Source organism: Giraffa tippelskirchi, chromosome 10 (assembly GCF_054371585.1).
Source record: "Giraffa tippelskirchi isolate mGirTip1 chromosome 10, T2T-mGirTip1v1.2.pri, whole genome shotgun sequence".
Classification (NCBI taxonomy): Eukaryota; Metazoa; Chordata; class Mammalia; order Artiodactyla; family Giraffidae; genus Giraffa; species Giraffa tippelskirchi.
Window position 1 is genome coordinate 22,933,974 of NC_137284.1, and position 18,609 is coordinate 22,952,582.

The 18,609-nt window shown below is 45.8% G+C and overlaps 1 long non-coding RNA gene across 1 annotated transcript; it reads left to right on the forward strand.

Annotated features, from left to right (window-relative positions):
* The first annotated feature begins 460 nt into the window (after positions 1-460).
* LOC145523442 (uncharacterized) lies at positions 461-7,659 on the forward strand. The gene is made up of 2 exons (XR_014066562.1): positions 461-1,723; positions 3,378-7,659. It is a non-coding gene; the product is annotated as an uncharacterized LOC145523442 (long non-coding RNA).
* Positions 7,660-18,609: the final 10,950 nt, after the last annotated feature.

Below are 18,609 nucleotides of genomic sequence, written 5' to 3' on the forward strand. Positions count from 1 at the left end.
CAATCAAGCCTGAGGTCACCACTGGCTTGGTGGCCCCATAGGAAGCCTGAAGCTTCCTTTCTGCTGAAGCCCATCATTCTGCACTTGCTCTCTTCAGAGGGGTCCTCATCTGGAAAAGGCCATTGCTGTACCCACAAAGCCTAGGAATGAGACCCACTCACTCTTCTTTGTCCCCACTTGTCCCCCATGGCCACTGCCCCTCTAGAAGTCCCTGAGCTTCAGGCCCCCTTCAGGCTTCCTGAGTAGAGGCGCTGGGGAGGGAGCGGTAGGTTTTTTCTGCATGCAACAGCCTCTCTCCTTTCTCTCTCCTGGCAGCCACACTCCCTCGCAGTTAACTTTCTCAGGCCTCTGTCAGGCACTAGCCTGAGGGGCCTCCAAGGGCCAGGGGATGTAGGTCAAGCTCTCCAGCGCACTGAAACCACGTTCTCTAGGCTTGAAGCGATCGCCCTCCGTCCCCGCTGCAGCTCTTTCCAGATTCAAGCTCCCTCTCCTGAATTTCTTAGACATTGACCGTGAACATCTGCATCTCGGTTTCTCTCTGCACGGCGTGAAGTATCTGATATCTCTTTGTCTGACTGAGAGTCTTGGCTCCAGTGAACTCTTTCCCAGGCTCCTGATTCGCCGTCTGGAGAGGCCCCTCCTGATAGGCGGAGCCTGGCTCCCACCGAACCCCTACAGCGGGGAATTTCACAGGCTCCCCAGTCCCCCTGAGGGGCTGAGGATGCAGACAGAGCAGCCAAGTCACAAGGAGAGAACTCCCTCCTCCCTCCCCCAGTCCTGGGAATCAGGCTGCAGTTGTTTCTCTTAACACGTGGTAGGGACATGAGAAGTGGGGGGGAAGTTCCCCAGAAGCCCTGTTACAGCAAACCACCTTCTCTGCTCTGTGATATGGCAGCAAGCATGAAGAGGAATAATTTTCCACTACGGAAGCATAATAGACCCAGTGCCTCTCCCTCACCCTGATTACATCTAACCCTGGAGAGGGCCAGGGGGTTCAAAGGGGAATGAAAACCCAACCATGCCCCTCCCAAAAAAAGGTGGTTTCAGGAAGACCTTTTGTATCAGCCCTGGTGGCTGCTTCTCATGACCTTCTGGTCCTTGCATCCCAGCTCCCTGGCAGTCTGCAACAATAATGAGTATTTTTCAGTTTGGGGAAGCCCTGCTGAGTGAACAGTGCCCAAGATCACATCTTTTTTTTTTTTCCCTCACCCATCTGAGACCACGGATGACTGTATTTCTCACATGCACTGCCTGACTTTCGGAACCCCATCATCCCACCACCACCCCCGCCCCAAGCCAGGGAATCTGGCCAGTGCGCAGAGGCACTGGGGCGGAATCTGCCATCTCCCTCCTACAGCTAAGCCTGTTTCCTCAAACCTTTAGGCTGCCAAGGAGAAAGACTATGAAAACAGTGGTTCCCAGGTCTTTGGAGCTTACAGACCAAAAATATGTTTTAAGAATGACCAGAAAGCTATTTTCAGGGTAAAGATATTGAAGATATTGAAGAAAAGAGAAACCTAAAAAATGGACATCTCCTAGACCATCATTTCATGAAGGAAAGGACATTTTAGCATACACACACGTGTACACACACACACATACAAAATAAGAAGGAAACTGATCTTGGAATAAATGGGAGCGAGTGAAAGTCACTCAGTCATGTCCGAGTCTTTGCAACCCCATGGACTGTACAGTATAGAATTCTCTAGGCCAGAATACTGGAGTGGGTAGCCTTTCCCTTCTCCAGGGGATCTTCCCAACCCAAGTATCAAACCCAGGTCTCCTGCATTGCAGGCAGATTCTTTACCAACTGAGCTATCAGGGAAGCCCTTGGAATAAATGGTAGCCCCTTACACTAAATACATTAGATTTTTATATGAAAACTACCAATATTGTCCTTACTTTTCTCATTTTCTTGGCATAGCACAGAAACCCGACTGTAGCCTGTTCCTTGGATTAGAGCTTGGAAAGTGAGAGCTTAAGTTACTCAGTCACAAGGTAAAGAAAGGCTCAGATATGCAAACAGCTACATCTCACTGCTTTTTCTAACACTCATGCCTGATGGCCTAGTTCTTGCTGGACACTAGGTATTTTGTGGGGTACACATTGCTCCCTGACTTCAAGGGATTATATACTTGAGTGAAGGATATGGAAAATGTCACCTCCTCAAACAGGTCCTCCCAGATCACCCCATCTAAAGTAGCAGCAAAGACATGCCTCACACCCCCACCCCTTGGACCCCCTCAGTAATTCTCTAACATGTCACCTTTTCTTTTTCTTCTGTAATCTAATCTTAAATGGAAATTGCTCAGCTCCTATCTTTGTGTCCTCTTTGTGGTCCATCTCACCCTTCTAGAATGTAAGCCCCAAGGGTGCAGGAACATTTTCTGCCTTACTCGCTACTGGAGATTCCACACAAAGGTACAGACGACTCCCCAGGGCAGTGGTGTGGGATCCTGGGTTGGGGTGTGGAAGTGGGACACAGCCACCCATTGTCCTAGGCTTCTCACACTATATGCAACCTCTTCACCCATTGTGCTAGGCTCCTCACACTATATGCAACCTCTTCAAATCTCTTAGCAATCAGGTGACATGATCGGAGACATCTTACTATGAATGAGTGTTCTGACTTCTGAATTAATGGAGTTAGGAGAATAAAATGGAACAGCAGTGATTCTTTAAAGAGAAAACTAAGTCTGCTTTCTACCATTTACCTCCTTTGCTGAAGGCATGGAGATTGCTGGAAGGTCATGGGGAATATTTAGAACTGAAACTTCGAAGGCTCCCCATTGCCCTTCCCCAGCGGAAATCACCAGTCCCCATAAATCATGCTAAGCTGGTCATATGATAATACCTCAAGTTAACCTTAGCAAATGTGCTTTGAATTTCCCATGTGCTGTGTGCGTGCATCAGAAATGCTCATAACAGTTGTGTGAAGTAGATGTGGTCATTATCTCCTCTTCACACACGAGAACACTAGAGCTCAGAGGGGTTAGGTGGCTTGCCCGAGGTTACACTGCTGACATATGATGTCGCCAGGACTTGCATCCAGGTCTGCCCCACCCCCAGTACACACACGCCTCTGTGCTTCTGCCCTGAGTGCACCTCCCATTCACTAAAATGTGCCGTGATTTGGAGACAAGCCCCAGAGCTCCATGGCCAAATCCAGAGGTTGGAGTGACAATAGTAGTAAATGGCAGCCACCCAGCTCGGCTATGGGTCAGGCGCTGTGCAGGACCTTCCTGCACATCAACTCAGTTAATCCTCACAACTCTGAAGGGCTTCCCAGGTGGTGCTAGTAGTAAAGAACCTGCCTGCCAATGCAAGAGACATAAGAGACGAAGGTTCAGTTCCTGGGTTGGGAAGATCCCCTGGAGAAGGGAATGACTACCCACTCCAATATTTTTGCCTGGAGAATCCCATGGACAGTGGAGCCTGGCGGGCTACAGTCCATGTGGTCGCACAGAATGGGACATAACTGAAGCGACTTAGCACACACGCACATACAACTCTGAAAGGTGGGTTATTATTATATCTTTGCCTTTATGCTGATGAGAAGCAGGCTCAGAGAGTTTAAATGAACCTCCCAAGTCCCATAGCCATGAAGCAACAGATTCAAAATTTGGACCCGGCTTTGCCTGACCTGAAGTTACCGTAGCTCAGACAGTAAAGAATCTGCTTGCAATGTGGGAGACCTGGGTTCAATCCCTGGGTAAGGAAGATCCCCTTGGAGAAGGGAATGGCAATTCACTCCAGTATTCTTTCCTAGAGAATTTCATGGGCAGAGGAGCCTGGTGGGCTACAGTCCCTGGGGTTGCAAAGAGTCAGACACAACTAAGCGACTACACTTTGCCTGACTTCAGTGCTCCCTCGAAAGCATCGTCCTGTGGGACACAACTCATTCAACAAGTACTTTTGGAGCACCTGTTCCATGCCAAGCACTGTTCTAGAAGGTAGGGATTAGCACTAAATGGGGAGACAAAGCCCTTGCCTTCATGGGGCTCACATTCTGGCGGAGGGAACAGATCATACACTTACAAAGAAAGAAATATGTTTTTTTGGCTATAAATTATTAAAGACAAGAGGGTCTGTTTGAACCCTGGCCCCCTCTGAGTGGAGGCTGTAGGGAGGTGGGCAGAGCAGCAGGGAACCAGTTAAGAAGTGATGGCAATAATCCAGGTAAAATACAAGGATGGCTTGGATCAGGATGGTGGTAGTGGATCAGCAGGGGATGTTTTCATTCCCTTTGAGGCCAATCAGCAAACTGGTTGATAGATTGGATGTAGATTGGGAAAGAAATCAAGGAGTCAAGGGTGATGCCAAGATTTCCACCTGAACAGCTGGAGAGATGGAATTACCAGTTGCTGAGATGGAGAAGACAGGAAGGTCAGGAATTCAATTTTATTATTTGTGTTTGAGATGTTTATTCCCCATCCAAGGAAAGATGTTGAAAAGCCATTGTGATTTATGAGCATGGAATTCAAGGGGTGTTCTGTGCTAAGAATGTATCATATTTCATCAAATAGAAGATGTCATTAACTGTAAGACCATCATTTTTTTATGTACTACTAAGAAAGAGTGCTAGCTTTGTTTCTTAGTGTGTCCTAACCTCCACCTTCAGAGATATTAAAATGTGTGTTTTAAAATCAATAAGATATAGTCAGTTTGGGAGTTGCTTCTGTATAGATGATAGTAAAGGTGATGAGAGTTGATCACCATGGCAGTGGTAGAGGAGAGAGAGGAGAAAGGGCAGTATAAGGACTGAGTTCTTGAACAGCAAAGCACGGCCGCTCACCACCCAGTTCCAGACAAAAGCTGTGTCAGGAAGTTAAAATTCTTTTTCAGAGGCAGATGTCATTATGGTGCCTCCCTGTGGGGCTTCAATCTGAGGATTCAGAATTCAGGGGTGGCTGGCTGGCACTGCAAGCACATCACCTGGCACTGCTACATGGTGTTGTTCAAAAGGGCCAAACCTTTGGGCTCATCTGGGTTGAAATCTGAACTCAGTTTCTTCATTAGTAATATGTGCATATAATGTCTGTTACATCACTTTGCCAACAAAGGTCTGTATAGTCAAAGCTATGGTTTTTCCAGTAGTCATGTACGGATGTGAGAGTTGGACCATAAAGAAGGCTGTGCACTGAAGAACTGATCCTTTCAAACTGTGGTGCTGGAGAAAACTCTTGAGAGTCCCTTGGACTGCAAAAAGATCAAACCAGTCAATCCTAAAGGAAATCAATCCTGAATATTCTTTGGAAGGACTGATGCTGAAGCTGAAACTCTAATATTTCGGACACCTGATGTGAGAAGCTAACTCGTTAGAAAAGACCCTGATGCTGGGAAAGAGTGAAGGCAGGAGGAGAAGGGGATGACAGAGGATGAGATGGTTGGATGGCATCACCGACTCAATGGACATGAGTTTGAGAAAGCTCTGGAAGTTGGTGATGGACAGGGAAACCTGGCATCCTGCAGTCCATGGGGTCACCAAGAGATGGACACGACTGAGCGACTAAACAGCTACTCCCTTCAAGACCCAGAAAACAGACCAATCTCTTCTTTCTCTGGGCCAGTTTATGCATCTATAAAATTAAAAGAGTGTCAACAGGGTAATCTTTAAGCCCTCTTCTAACCCAGGCATTTTGATAACAATAATACTGACTGCAGTACTTTGAACATCTACAGGGTGATTTATGTAATCATTAATCTATATAAACAACCATGTGTGTACTATTATTCCCATTTTACAAAATGGGCAGCTGAGACCAAAAAGGGCACAGGCCATTCACAGTGGTGGAGCCAGACTGCAAAGCAGGGTGTTTAAGGCCAAGGGCACTGGATTCCACCAAGCCCCCTGACTCTCCCTGCTGGGATTGATGTGTGGTTCTTAGTGGCATTATCACCAGAGACCAAGGGCCACCCCTCCGCATAATATGACAAGGGTCATTCAGGGTGTTGTCCCCCATAAACAGGAAATGTGATTTGTCTCAGTAGCTCCCATGTGCTCATGGAAATGGAGTGGCTCCTGGAAAGATCACTAGAAAGAGGGGCAACTGATGTCGAGTGTAGAGGTTACTCATACCCAACCCTGTGGACTTGGTGTCCAGTGTTCTCTTGGACCATATTTTTGCAAGTCAAGGGTGAGTATCCAAGAATCACAAAACCTGGTGCTGAATGGGCCTCCTGTGACTGGGGAGGGGCTGGCAAAAGCTGCTCAGCCTTCTCTTGTATCAGGAGAAAGTTTCCTGAGCAGAAAGTGGGAGGGAAAAGGTGGATTTGAGTGGGTTTGAGTGATGGGACAGAGTTGGCTCTTGGCCAAGGCCTAATGATGGAGCTGACCGGTCAATTGCTATCAACATTTCAAAAGGATTATAATGTAGACCTTGGTTTCATAACTTCAGCAGTATTGGCATTTTGATCAGATAAATGTCCCTGATGGGGAACTGTCTATGCCTTGCAGGGTGTTTAGCAGCATCTGAGTCTGCTATCCATTAACGCTACTGTCAGCCTCCCCAGCCCAGGTGTGTGTGTGTGCTTAGTCATGCCCAATTCTTTGTGAATCCATGTTCCCTGCTGTATCTGCAGTGCCAGCTTTGGTGCATGTCTAATAGTTGGTTGAGTGACTTTGGTGAACACCTACTCTGTGCCAGTTGCTGTGCTGGGGCTGAGGATGCCAAGGTAAATAGCACGGTCTCTGACTCCTGGGAACTCGGTGCCTCATGGAGGGAGACCAACGGAGGAGGTGAGGATGGGGAAGTAGGGGAGCACAGAAAGGGAGCAAGTAAGGAGAGAACTCTGGCGGGTGGTTAGAGGAAAGGTGGACTGCACAGCATCTTTAGAGGCATGAACATCTAGGGGACCAGGGATGAGCCCAGTGGACAGGGAAGGAGCATGGCACAAAGCTTGGCACTGCAGGAGCACCCAGGGTCTATCTGAAGCAGCTGGAGATGATGGTGGTGGAGTAGAGGAGGCCAACTCTGAGAGGCCTTGAATCCCATGCGAAGAAACATCATCTCTTTGGGTTGTTGTGAACGTGATTGCAAGCTTAGCACAATGCTTGGCACATATTAAGTACTCCGTGAAGCATCATTATTCCTATTGGTGTGGTGAACAGGGAGCTGTTGGAGGTTTTTGAGACAAATGAGGGATGTGATAGATTAGCATTTTAGCGAGATCATTGGGGCAGTGGTGTAGAAGACAGCTTAGCGGTGGCCCTGGGAAAAGCAGATGAGAAAGAATTGGGAGGACAGTTCAGAGGCTTCTAGAATGAAAAGGGAGTCAGGGGGCACGGGTCCCAGGATCTGGGGCGTGTGCTGTAGTGGGAAACGTGGCTATACTTTGCTCCTCCAAGCAAGGGTGCAGGGGCTGGAGGAGGAGGCCGCTGAGACTGACAGTCATGTGGGCCAGGGGGCAGAATGACTCAGCCTGACCTGGTTCACTCAGCAGCTCACAGCGCCCCTGAAAGACACAGCCAGCTCTGCATTTCAGACAGCCCTCTCGGTGAGGAGGAGGGCTTGCCATTTGTATCGGTTGATATACTTTTAATTAAAATCGTAATCATTTGAGCATTCTCTAAAGTTTTACTTTGGGAATTTGCTGTCTTACGAGCTCTGCCCTAATTAGTATTCTCTTTATCCCTTATTAATAAATTATATATCAACAGTTTCATCTATCTCCTTTGATCACAGAATCTCACGATTCCTGAGTCAGATTCCTCTCTCTGTTGACATTTTGGGTGAAGTGGGGCCAACCAGGCCTGATATGGGGGGTTGAGAATTAGAATTCTCAGTTAATTCCCAGTATCATGGGGATCTATCTTCTTCCTGCTCACCTGAGATCCCAGCAAGCACACAACATATGCGTCTCCTGAGGTCAAGATTATGGGACCCCTTAGGGGCAGACCTTTGGAGGAAGCCCCTGGAATTAGGCAGACAAGCCCGAGGCAGTGGTCACACATGTATTAATACCCAGAAACATAATTGGGAAAATAGAAGTGGAAAAGCTGATGGGTTAGCCCACAGACTTCACCCCAGGCTCAGAAAGATTAAGTAACTTGATTATAGTCACAAATTCAGGTCATTAAAGCTTAAGGAGTCAATAGGGACTAATGTTTATTGGGCAGTTATTATGTGCTAAATTCTGTGCGAGTTGCTTTATGTGCCTGGTACCTGTTAAGATTTCAAGCCAACTAATGAGGTGTAGGCAGTTTGGTCTCCCATCTCTGGAAGAGAAAAGCAAGTCAGTGAAATTAATCAGCTTCTGTCAATCCACCTGCTAGAAAGAGACCCGGCTGGTATTCAGGTAAAGGTCTGTCCAATTTCAAAAGCTTCTCTCTGCTGACTGCACTATCTGAATTACAACCAAGGCATACCAGCTTGAGGCCCACAGCATTTTTGTCTGAGGCCCCCTCTGGAGGATGTGTTAAGCCCTTGCTATTCAAACTGTGGTCCAGGGATCAGTGGCATCAGCTCACTTGGGTTTAAGTTATAAATGCAGAATCTTAGGCCTCAGTTCACATATACAAATCAGAATCTGCATTTTTTACAAGATTCCCAGGATGTGACAATATCTATTAAATTTGGGAAACAAAATGGAATTTGATATTTGTTTAGCATCATCTACTAATCCTCATGAACCTTCCAAGGTCAATGCTACTCCTCATAAATAGATATAGAGATGTTAAGTGACTAGTCCCAAGTCTTATACCCGATTTGTGGCAGAATCCAGATATAGTCCCTAGCCTTGACCCTGAACTGGAGTTCTAGGAGCTGAGGTTCCATATTCTCAGGTTGGTGTTCTTGGGCTTCAGGAAGATAATAATGGAGATTGGGAGCCATTATTATCATTCCCTAAAGCCCATTATGTATCTTCTACTTCATCCTAGTCAGACCACAGGGACATGAACTTGGACACAAGCATCTTTGCTTTTGACAAGAATTATAATTGGCCAGCATGGAAACTAGTTATTTCCTGGAGAGCAAGGATTTGGATTGGCAATAATATATGACTTTGATTAATATAAAATAGTCAATTTTAAAATATATAATAGTCAATCCTAAAGGCAATCAACCCTGAATATTCATTGGAAGGATTGATGCTGAATCTGAAGCTCCAATACTTTGGCCACCTGATTCGAAGAGCCAACTTATTGGAAAAGACCCTGATGCTGGGAAAGATTGAAGGCAGGAGGAGAAGGGGATGACAGAATGAGATGGTTGGATGGCATCACCAATTCAATGGACATGAGTTTGAGCAGACTCTGGAAGTTGGTTTTCGACAGGGAAGCCTGGTGTGTTGCAGTCCATGGGGTTGTAAACAGTTGGACAGGACTGAGTGACTGAACAACAACAAACATAAGATAGAGACATTAATTACCTTTCAAAAATTCAACTTGTTTAGGAGTCAATGGCTTTCAATTTGTTAGTCCATAGTGGGAAGATGATTTACAAAAGGGGTCCCTTTGAGTCTAGTAGCTTCTCATTTGTGTTGAAGAAATCCAGAGGAACAACATCAATAATCATCAGAGAAATACAAATCAAAACAGCAATGGCATATCACATCCTACCCATTAGCACGTTTTTGTTGTTGTTGGTCAGTTGCTAAGTTGTGTCCAACTCTTTGTTGATCTTTGGTCAACAGCCACCAAGTGGGCTTTGCCTTTTCCTCCTGCTCTTAATGCATTCTGTAGATGATCACCTTACTGTCCATTTCCAGAGTGACTTTTCCTAGTTCTGGACATAAGTTCACAGGTCTATCAGATCTAGTCCAAGTGTCTTTTCAAGTCAAGCAGTCTTGGGTTCAAGTCCTGGCTCTGCCACTTTCTGTGTGATCTCAGAGTTATTTAATCTTCCTTAGCTTCAATTTCTATATCCATGAGATGAACCTACCTTGTAGGTTGTTGTGAAGATAGACAGCTGAGATATATATGGAGGAACTAGTCTAGAGGTCGCATTTTGTAGGGAAAGTGCCTGAGTTCTAGAGGAATGAGCAGTGTGCCATGGTTATGAGGCTGCAGAGAGCAGGAGGGCCAGAACCCAGCCCTGGGTCCCTTGCCTCACTGCACCTTCTGCAACACCTGTGCTCTAGGTGTGATGAGCAAATGCCGCATAGAAAGCAGTTCAGACCAGTCGAGTCTCTCAGTTTGCTTTTTGTTCCCATATCTTTAAATATCATTGACACTGGAAGGGCTGGGATGAGGTCCAATAACCTGGCCAAGCTGTGACATCTCTAGAGTGGCCTGGTCCAAAAGGTTGTCGTCATCATTTAGCTGCATCATGATCTCTTCCGAGAGGCTTCCCCTGACCAATCAAATTTGGAAGGTCTCTGCTCATATTCTTATACATCCCTCTGTTTTGTTTTCAAATTACACCTCATCTTTTGTCCTTTCATGCCATGGTCTATGTAAGTTTGTGTTTTACTTATTTACTTATCTTTTTAAAATTAACCCTTTTATTTATTTTATTGGAGTATAGATGCTTTACAACGTTGTGTTTGTTTTCTTTCTTTTCTTTAAAAAAAACTTACTTATTTTTTTGGCTGTGCTGAGTCTTCATTGCTATGCAGGCTTTTCTCTAGTTGCAGTGATCAGGAGCCACTCTCCAGTTGTGGTGTTTGGGCTTCTCATTGTGGTGGCTTCTCTTGTTGTGGAACACAGGCTATAGGGTGTGCGGGCTTCAGTAGTGCATCGTATGTGTTCAGTAGTGTGGCTCCCTCAGGGTTCTAGAGCACAGGCTCAATAGTTGTGGTACACAGGCTTAGTTGCTCCAAGGCATGTGGGATCTTCCCAGATAGAGGCTCAAACCCGTGTCTCCTGCACTGGCAGGTGGATTCTTCACCACCATTTTTATTTAAGAGTAATTGTAGATTTACATAAAAAATAATACAGGGGGATCCTTTGTATTCTTCATCCAGTTTCCTCCATGGTAATATCTTTCAAAACTGTAGTGCAGTATAACAACCAAGACACTGACATTGTTTATCTTTAAAATTTTCTTTTTTACTAGAAATTTAGTTCAGTTCAGTCACTCAGTCATGTCCAACTCTTTGTGACCCCCTGGACTGCAGCACACCAGGCTTCCCTGTCCATCACCAACTCCCTGAGCTTACTCAAACTCATGTCCATAGAGTTGGTGATGCCATCCAACCATCTCATCCCCTGTCATCCCCTTCTCCTCCCGCCTTCGATCTTTCCCAGCATCAGGGTCTTTTCCAATGAGTCAGTTCTTCACATCAGGTGGCCAAAGTGTTGGAGTTTCAGCTTCAGCATCAGTCTTTCCAATGAATATTCAGGACTGATTTCCTTTAGGATTGACTGGTTTGATCTTTTTGCAGTCCAAGGGACTCTCAAGAGTCTTCTCCAACACCACAGTTCAAAGGCATCAATTCTTTGGTGCTCAGCTTTCTTTATAGTCCAACTCTCACATCCATATATGACTACTGGAAAAACCATAGCTTTGACTAGACGGACCTTTGTTGCCAAAGTAATGTCTCTGCTTTTTAATATGCTGTCTAGATTGGTCATAAGGGCCACTAAATCAGGAGCTTTGTCTCATTTGACACAAAATTCCCAATATCTAGAATAGTGCCTAGGATGTAGTAGGTGCTTAATTACTGTTTGCTAAGTATGTGAGTAAAAATTGTAGTGCAAGAACCTGGTGTCATTTTCCATTGCTTCCCCTCCCTGCAATCTTTAAATAGCTCTGTGATGCCCAGGCAGCTTTTACTCTGCAAAATCATGGATTTCTCCAAATTCTGTGAACTAAATCTCATTAAGCCAGTTAGAGCAATGGTCTTCAAACTAGGAGTACATGAAGATTTTCTCAAGGGTATGTATGCATGAATAGTTTGAAAGGAATCAATTTTCAGACACTCAACTCGTTTTTCAACAACTTTCTAATATTGATCTGCCCCAAAAGATCTACCCAATGAAAGTTCAAAGGCTCTTCTTCCATTTAATAAGAAGGAGACCTCTCCCTTATATCAGATCTTACTAGGATGATTTGCCCTGGGATTGTAAACCATCCAAATGTCAAAGGGATAAATTGAAGTATTAATTTGAAGTAAGCCACCTTTAATGATTAAATGACTGAGGTACTAAGGTACTAAGTGACTAAGCCACCTTTAATAACTAAGGTACCTTAAACACGCAGGGCATCCTATCTTTTCCCAAACTGTGCATGTTTCTGTTACAGACAAGGATTGGCACAGGGCTTCCCTGGTGGCTCAGATGGCAGAAAATCTGCTTGCAGTGTGGGAGACCTGTTTTCAATCCCTCCGTTGGGAAGATCCCCTGGAGGAGGGCAGGGAAACCCACTTCAGTATTCCTCCCTGGAGAATCCCCATGGACAGGGGGGCCTAATAGGCTACAGTCCATGGAGTTGCAAAGAGTCAGACGCAACTGAGTGACTAAGCGAAGCACAGGGCTTGTGTTGAGATGCTCTGAATCCGAAACAGACAAAGCTGCATAGGTGGGTGATGTAATCTTCTCAAGGTGCTTAGAATATTTTTCAGGACTACCGTTTTTTTCCAAGGGGTTTCCCAGGTGGCTCAGTAGTAAAGAATACGTCTGCCAATGCAGGAGATGTGGGTTCAATCCCTGGGTTGGAAAGACACCCTGGAGAAGGAAATGGCAACCCCATCCAGTATTCTTGCCTGGAAAATCCCATGGACAGAGGAGCTTATAGTCCATGGAGTCGCAAGAGTCAGACATGACTTAGTGAATAAACAACATTTTTTTTTCAAGCTATATTGGTAAAACCCATGGATAAAATTTATATGTGATCTCTTTGTGATTTGATGTGCTTTATTCCATTCATTATTTTTAAGTCACACCAAGGGGTTTTATTCAAATTGTAGTTAATCCTAATTTTATTTAATCTTGTGAAATGTATGCTGTTTTATGCTTCTTATTAACATAGAGGAAATGTTGTGCATGCATGATGACAACTTTTAGATGATCAGTTTAACAATGAACCCATGTCTTTTCAACCTTCTTTTGTGGGGATGGGAGCAAGAAGGTTGAAGACTACAGAGACAACACAGTCATTTGGAAAGCCATTATCAGCTGCCATTTTGATTCAAGATCTAATGTCATGGGCATTTTGAAGCCTTTTCATCGCATCCCAAATCTGATGCAATCAGTCTACTCCCTGAAAACTTATCAAGAGGCAGCCAGGCTACAAATGCTCAGGGTTGAATAGTTCTCTTGAAAGAGGCCTCACTGTGTCCAGCTGATAATCAAACGAATGGCTGCCTTGAGATAGGTCGCTGATGGGGACCCACTGCTCCCCCATCCCTTATCCAAGCCTGGGCTCTGTTTCTCTCCCGATAGGAGCACATAATCCCATCAGCGCCAATGGGAGTTATGTGCCTGCTTTGCTAGAGACAATAGGCTGTCTGAGAGGGACAATTGTTCCCAGCAACTGAGGGGGTAAACACGATTGGCTGTTCCCAGACAGTATCCAGGAAGGGTCCGGCTGAGCCCCCAAAGCCCTTTCTTTGTTAGGCTGCCGAGCCAGAGGACTCAGGCAGCCTCTTCTCCCTCAGTTCAGTTTTAGTTCAGTCCTGTCCAACACTTTGCAACCCCATGGACTGTAGCACACCAGGCTTCCCTGTCCATCACCAACTCCCGGAGCTTGCTCAAACTCATGTCCATCGAGTCAGTGATGCCATCCACCATCTCATCCTCTGTCGTCCCCTTCTCCCTCAGTGGCTGCCATCCCCCACCTTCAGAGGCAACCCATCCCTAGGGCATCGCCCAACAGCCCCAACCTGATTTCTTGCAAGAGGCCTTCCCGGCTTCTCTCCTCCCTCCTTCTAAAGACAAGCCCAAGGACCCTTGTCTAGTTCATTCTTTACAATGAAATAATAACAGTATCAGAAATAAGAATTGTATTCATTGAGCATTTATTATTTCCCTAGGCTGCAAGTGTTTTAGACACATTGGTACATTTAACTATGAATCCTCATGGCAATACTGCAGGATAAATATAATCATTCCCATTAATTAAAGCAAAAGAGCCTCAAGGAAGTCACACATCTAGTAAACTGCAGAACCTGGATTCAATCCCACAGGGCTCTATCAGGCTTTGGAGCTCGGGGTTTGGTTGGGAATGCCAGCATTTCCCAAAATATGCCTGCTTCAGGATCCTCTGAGACAAAGCCTGGGAAAGGCTCACTGTACCCCAGTCTCTTTCTTGGAGAATCCCAATGCACTTTAGTTTATCACCAGTTCTGGGGAGTCCTACAGGAAGTAAACTGGCTAACTTGTTTAATTCAATATTTCCCAAGTGGTTGTCCTTTTTTGCACAAGGCAGATTATACTTTGCTAAATACTAAACTATATTATAAAGATAGGGGAGGGGGTCCCCTGACGGCACAGTGATAAAGAATCCACCTGTCAACGCAGGAGATGCAAGAGACACAAGCTCGATCCCTAGATCAGGAAGGTCCCCTGGAGGAGGAAATGGCAACCCACCCCAGTATTATTGCCTGGAAAATCCCATGGACAGAGGAGCCTGGTGGGCTACGGTCCATGGGGTCACAAAGAGTGGGACACAGCTGAGCAACTGAGCACACATGATAATGATGGGGGAAGAGCCAGCTGGAGGAAGTTAGAAATACAACTGGCTCCTTTACCCATAGCCCCTTAAGCCAGCAGTAGACGAAGAGCTGTCAACTGTTGCTTTGGATTTCAGGGGCTGACAAGGGAATCATAGCCAAGTTTTTTCTCTCTCTTTCTCTTATTTTAATTTTTATTGGAATATAGTTGATTTACAGTGTTTGTGAGTTTCAGGTGTACAGCAGCATGAATCAATTATAGGTATAGCTACTGTAGATTCTACTTTAGATTCTAAATATAGCTACTTTAGATTCTTTTCCCATATAGGCCATTACAGAGCGTTGAGTAGAGTTCCCTGTGCTGTGCAGTAGGTCCTTGCACACATGCATGCTTAGTCACTCAGTTGTATCTGACTCTTTGCGATCCTGTGGACTGGCTCCGCTGTCCGTGGGATTTTTCAGGTGAGAATACTGGAGTGGGTTGCTATTTCCTTCTCCAGGCGATCTTCCCGACCCTGGAATCGAGCCCGCATCTCCTGCATCGGCAGGTGGATGCCTTACCCACTGAGCCATCAGGGAGGCCTGCAGTAGGTCCTTATTGCTTATTTATTACAGCACCACAGAGATCCACCATCCAGCGTCTACTATTCCACCTTTTATACAGAAAATGTGACCTGTTTTTCCATGGCAGGAGAAATAGATTGTTCCAGAATCCAGGGAAGGAGAGATCCATAGGCTGTATGAGACTATACTGCCCTGGGATGGAGCTGAAACTCAGCAGGGCGAGGGTTTTACTATAGATAAAGCTGCGTGTCCATCTTTGGGGACTGGCTGTCCCCGGAATTGTCTACAGCAGCCGGCTGAGGCCAGGACTCCTCTGCTGTGCCGGGAGCTCTTCCTCCACACTTGGGGTGTACTCACAGCTGAGGCCCCTCATCTCTTTGTCCCACCGGAGCCAAAGAACAGAGCCTCAGGCATCAGGCAGAGCATGAGGCCCAGGCTGACGTGGGACAACCCAAAATGACATGTCATGGGGATTTGTGGGCCTCACTGGAGCCATTTCCTCCAGGGGGTCATTTTATTTAGTTCCAATTGGACCCTGTGATTGGTCTCAGCCCTGGGCCACCTGGTGTCCTGGCTCCATATGGCAACAGCTAGGAAGATGCCATTTTTCAATTGAAATATGCTTCTGCCTTACTGTGGATCAGTCTGTAATTACCTTTGGCTGGAAAGGGGCTTTGATTTTTAAAAACTAAGCTGGGAAGTAATTTCTCCACTTCTGATTTGTTGGCCTGGTGGGTCACTGTCTTCTCTATTAACTCAAACAGAGTCACAGCGTCAGAGTGACAGGACACGTTGGTCTTTTGGATCAGCAGGGCCCACCACTGACCTCATGTGGGAAGCCCTTCCACCCACCCTGGACAGATGGTCCTTTAGCCTGAGCACTGCCACAGACAGGAAGCTCCCTCCCTCACTCAGGTGGGTGTAGACCTATCTGCTGTTGGCCAACTCTTAATAAGTTTCACCCTATAGAGAGGTAACAATAGGTAGCCTTTAAGGAATGATCACCACCTGCCAGGCTAGGCTAGGCAATTGATAAGCATGTCTTATTTAATCTTCATCATAACCCTCTAAGGTTGATAATCTTATTACCCCCATTTCGCAGAATGAGTGAAACAAGCCACAGAGGGTTAAGGAACTTATTCAACATCCCACAGGCAGTAAGTGGTGGAGTTGATGAGTTCTGGAAGGGTCACTCCAGTGCCCAAGCTCTTAAGCCCTGAGCACTTAGCCTTGAGTAAGAGTAGTTGTTGTTTATGAAATCTTTATTAGGAGCCAGGTTCTCTGCCGAGGGTTCCATCTCATTTCATTGCAGCAAGATGAGAATTGGTTCTTAGGATGCCTGTTTTAAAGATAAGGACCCAAAGGGTTCAGCCAAGATCACCAGCAGAGCTGTGACTCTAATCAAGGCCTTTTTGACCCAAAGTGCATAGTCCATCCAAAGCTAGAATGCTGCCATTGTACAGGTGGAAAAACTGAGATTCAGAAAATTTGGGAGTTTATCCAAACTAGAAGTGGCAGAGTTAGGAGATCAGTCTGACTCAGACCCGGAGCTCTACGTTGGTCTCCTGCTCACCTCTAATCCTGCTCCTAGAGGACCAGCCCCTCTGGTAACAGGTGGATCTGTCTCTTTGTTCTCCTCAGTAGCTTTAATAAACTTTCCATGTAGCTGGTCAAGCATGAGTCTAATTACGTAAGTTTGAGAACCCACGATTAGAGAAAGCTTATGTTCTCTTCCAAATTCTGAGGTTCTAAAACTTCCTTCATCCATCCTCGGTCACCTCAAGAATAGGGTCATGAAAAGCAATGCAAATTTGAAAGTCAGAAAGATGTGGGTTCAAATCCCTGCTCTGCAATTTTCTATTTGTGTGATTTTAAGCAGATTGAATACACTCCTAGGGGCTCAGTTTCCCTGTCTGTGACCAGAGATAAGAATGACTACCTGTATGTTTGTCGGTCTGTCTCTTTTGAAAGCAGGAGCTTCCTCCCAGAAGTGCTTTCTAAATGTATCTCTGACATTCCGGGACCATGACTTGAGCTGTTGATGATGTGTTGCTAGTCAGCATATCAGCATTCACTGCTGTCTTCATTGAAATGTCATTGTGTTTATCACATTTACTTGCAAAGACATCCATATGGTCCTTTGCCTTTATCCTCACAACAAACCCCACCTAATCCAACTGATACAGTCTCTCCAATTTGTACTCCCCCTTTGAGAAAGGTTCAGCCTGGTGGAGGAGTTAAAATCCAGGGACTCTGGAGTCAGCTGTCTTGCCATTTTTGACTGTGTGATCTTATGCAAGTCAGCTAACTGAGCTGAGCCTGACTTCCCTGACTTTGTCTGTAAAGAGGGAGTGAAAATACCTGCCCCCCCCATTCTAGAGTAGTCCAGGGTGACAGAGATACTCAAAGTAGATTTTCAAGCATTATTTCTCTTTCTATTCCCTGTCCTCTCCTCTCTCACTTGGCTAACTCTGAGGTCAACCTCTCAGCAACACCAAATGCTACTCATCACGTCCTCTTCCTCTTGCATTTCCAGGCTCGTGCAGCATAATCTATCAACTGCTACAATGGTCAGGATTATACTTTATTGCTTAATAAAAAGGATCATTCCAATGTAAACTCCCTTCTTTTGCTGTCTTGACCCAAGTTTATGGATGTCCTTATTATAGCAATATGACTTGCACTGTATTCATCCATTTAAATACTATTTCTTGAGCATCTTGTAGGTATGCAGTGTTTATTATTGTACCTGGCACATAGTAAGTATTCAATAAACATATGCCAAATGAATGAGTGAATGCATGGATTAGTACTCCTTCAAGGAAGCAGTGATGTGGGCAGAGCTGGCTGCCATCTAAACCAGGTGACTTAAGGGGTGTAAGAAGGAGATGGACTTGGTCCCAGACCCTCCAACTCTTGAGTTCTTTCTACCGTGAGTCTCCAATATGAGCAGAATGAGATCCATGCTCTGAGCCAGCCATAGATTTCAGGGGCAACAACGGAGACAGAGGTCACTGTAAAGACCAAGGTCACATCTCTCATCTCCAAGACTTTCTGGTTCCCAGGCTCTGGTGAGTCAAAGTCAGTAACCCTATGTTCTCAGTAGCCATCAAGACCTGAGCCGGGTTTGGTCTCCCTGGAGTCCACATACCACAATGAGAAATTGAAGCCAGGCGGGGGCTAGGTGAACCGTGTTTCACTCTGGGACACTGATCTACATTGGTGGCTTGGAGTTGGGGAGGAAATCCACTTTGGGGAGACAGTGGGGTTTACTCTGCAACCTCTTCCTAGTTCCTCACCCCTCTGGCTGCTCACCTGGCTATCTTATCCTCCTGGGGGCCACGAGAAGAAAGCTTGGGCAAGCAGAGGGAGGGATTAGGGGGTGCAGCAGAACGGGCCCTGGCTTGGGAGCCAGGCTGAGCTGGAGTGAGCCTGGCTCTGCCCTCTGCTAGCTGTAAGATCACAGGTAAATCTCCCAGCTCTCCCTCA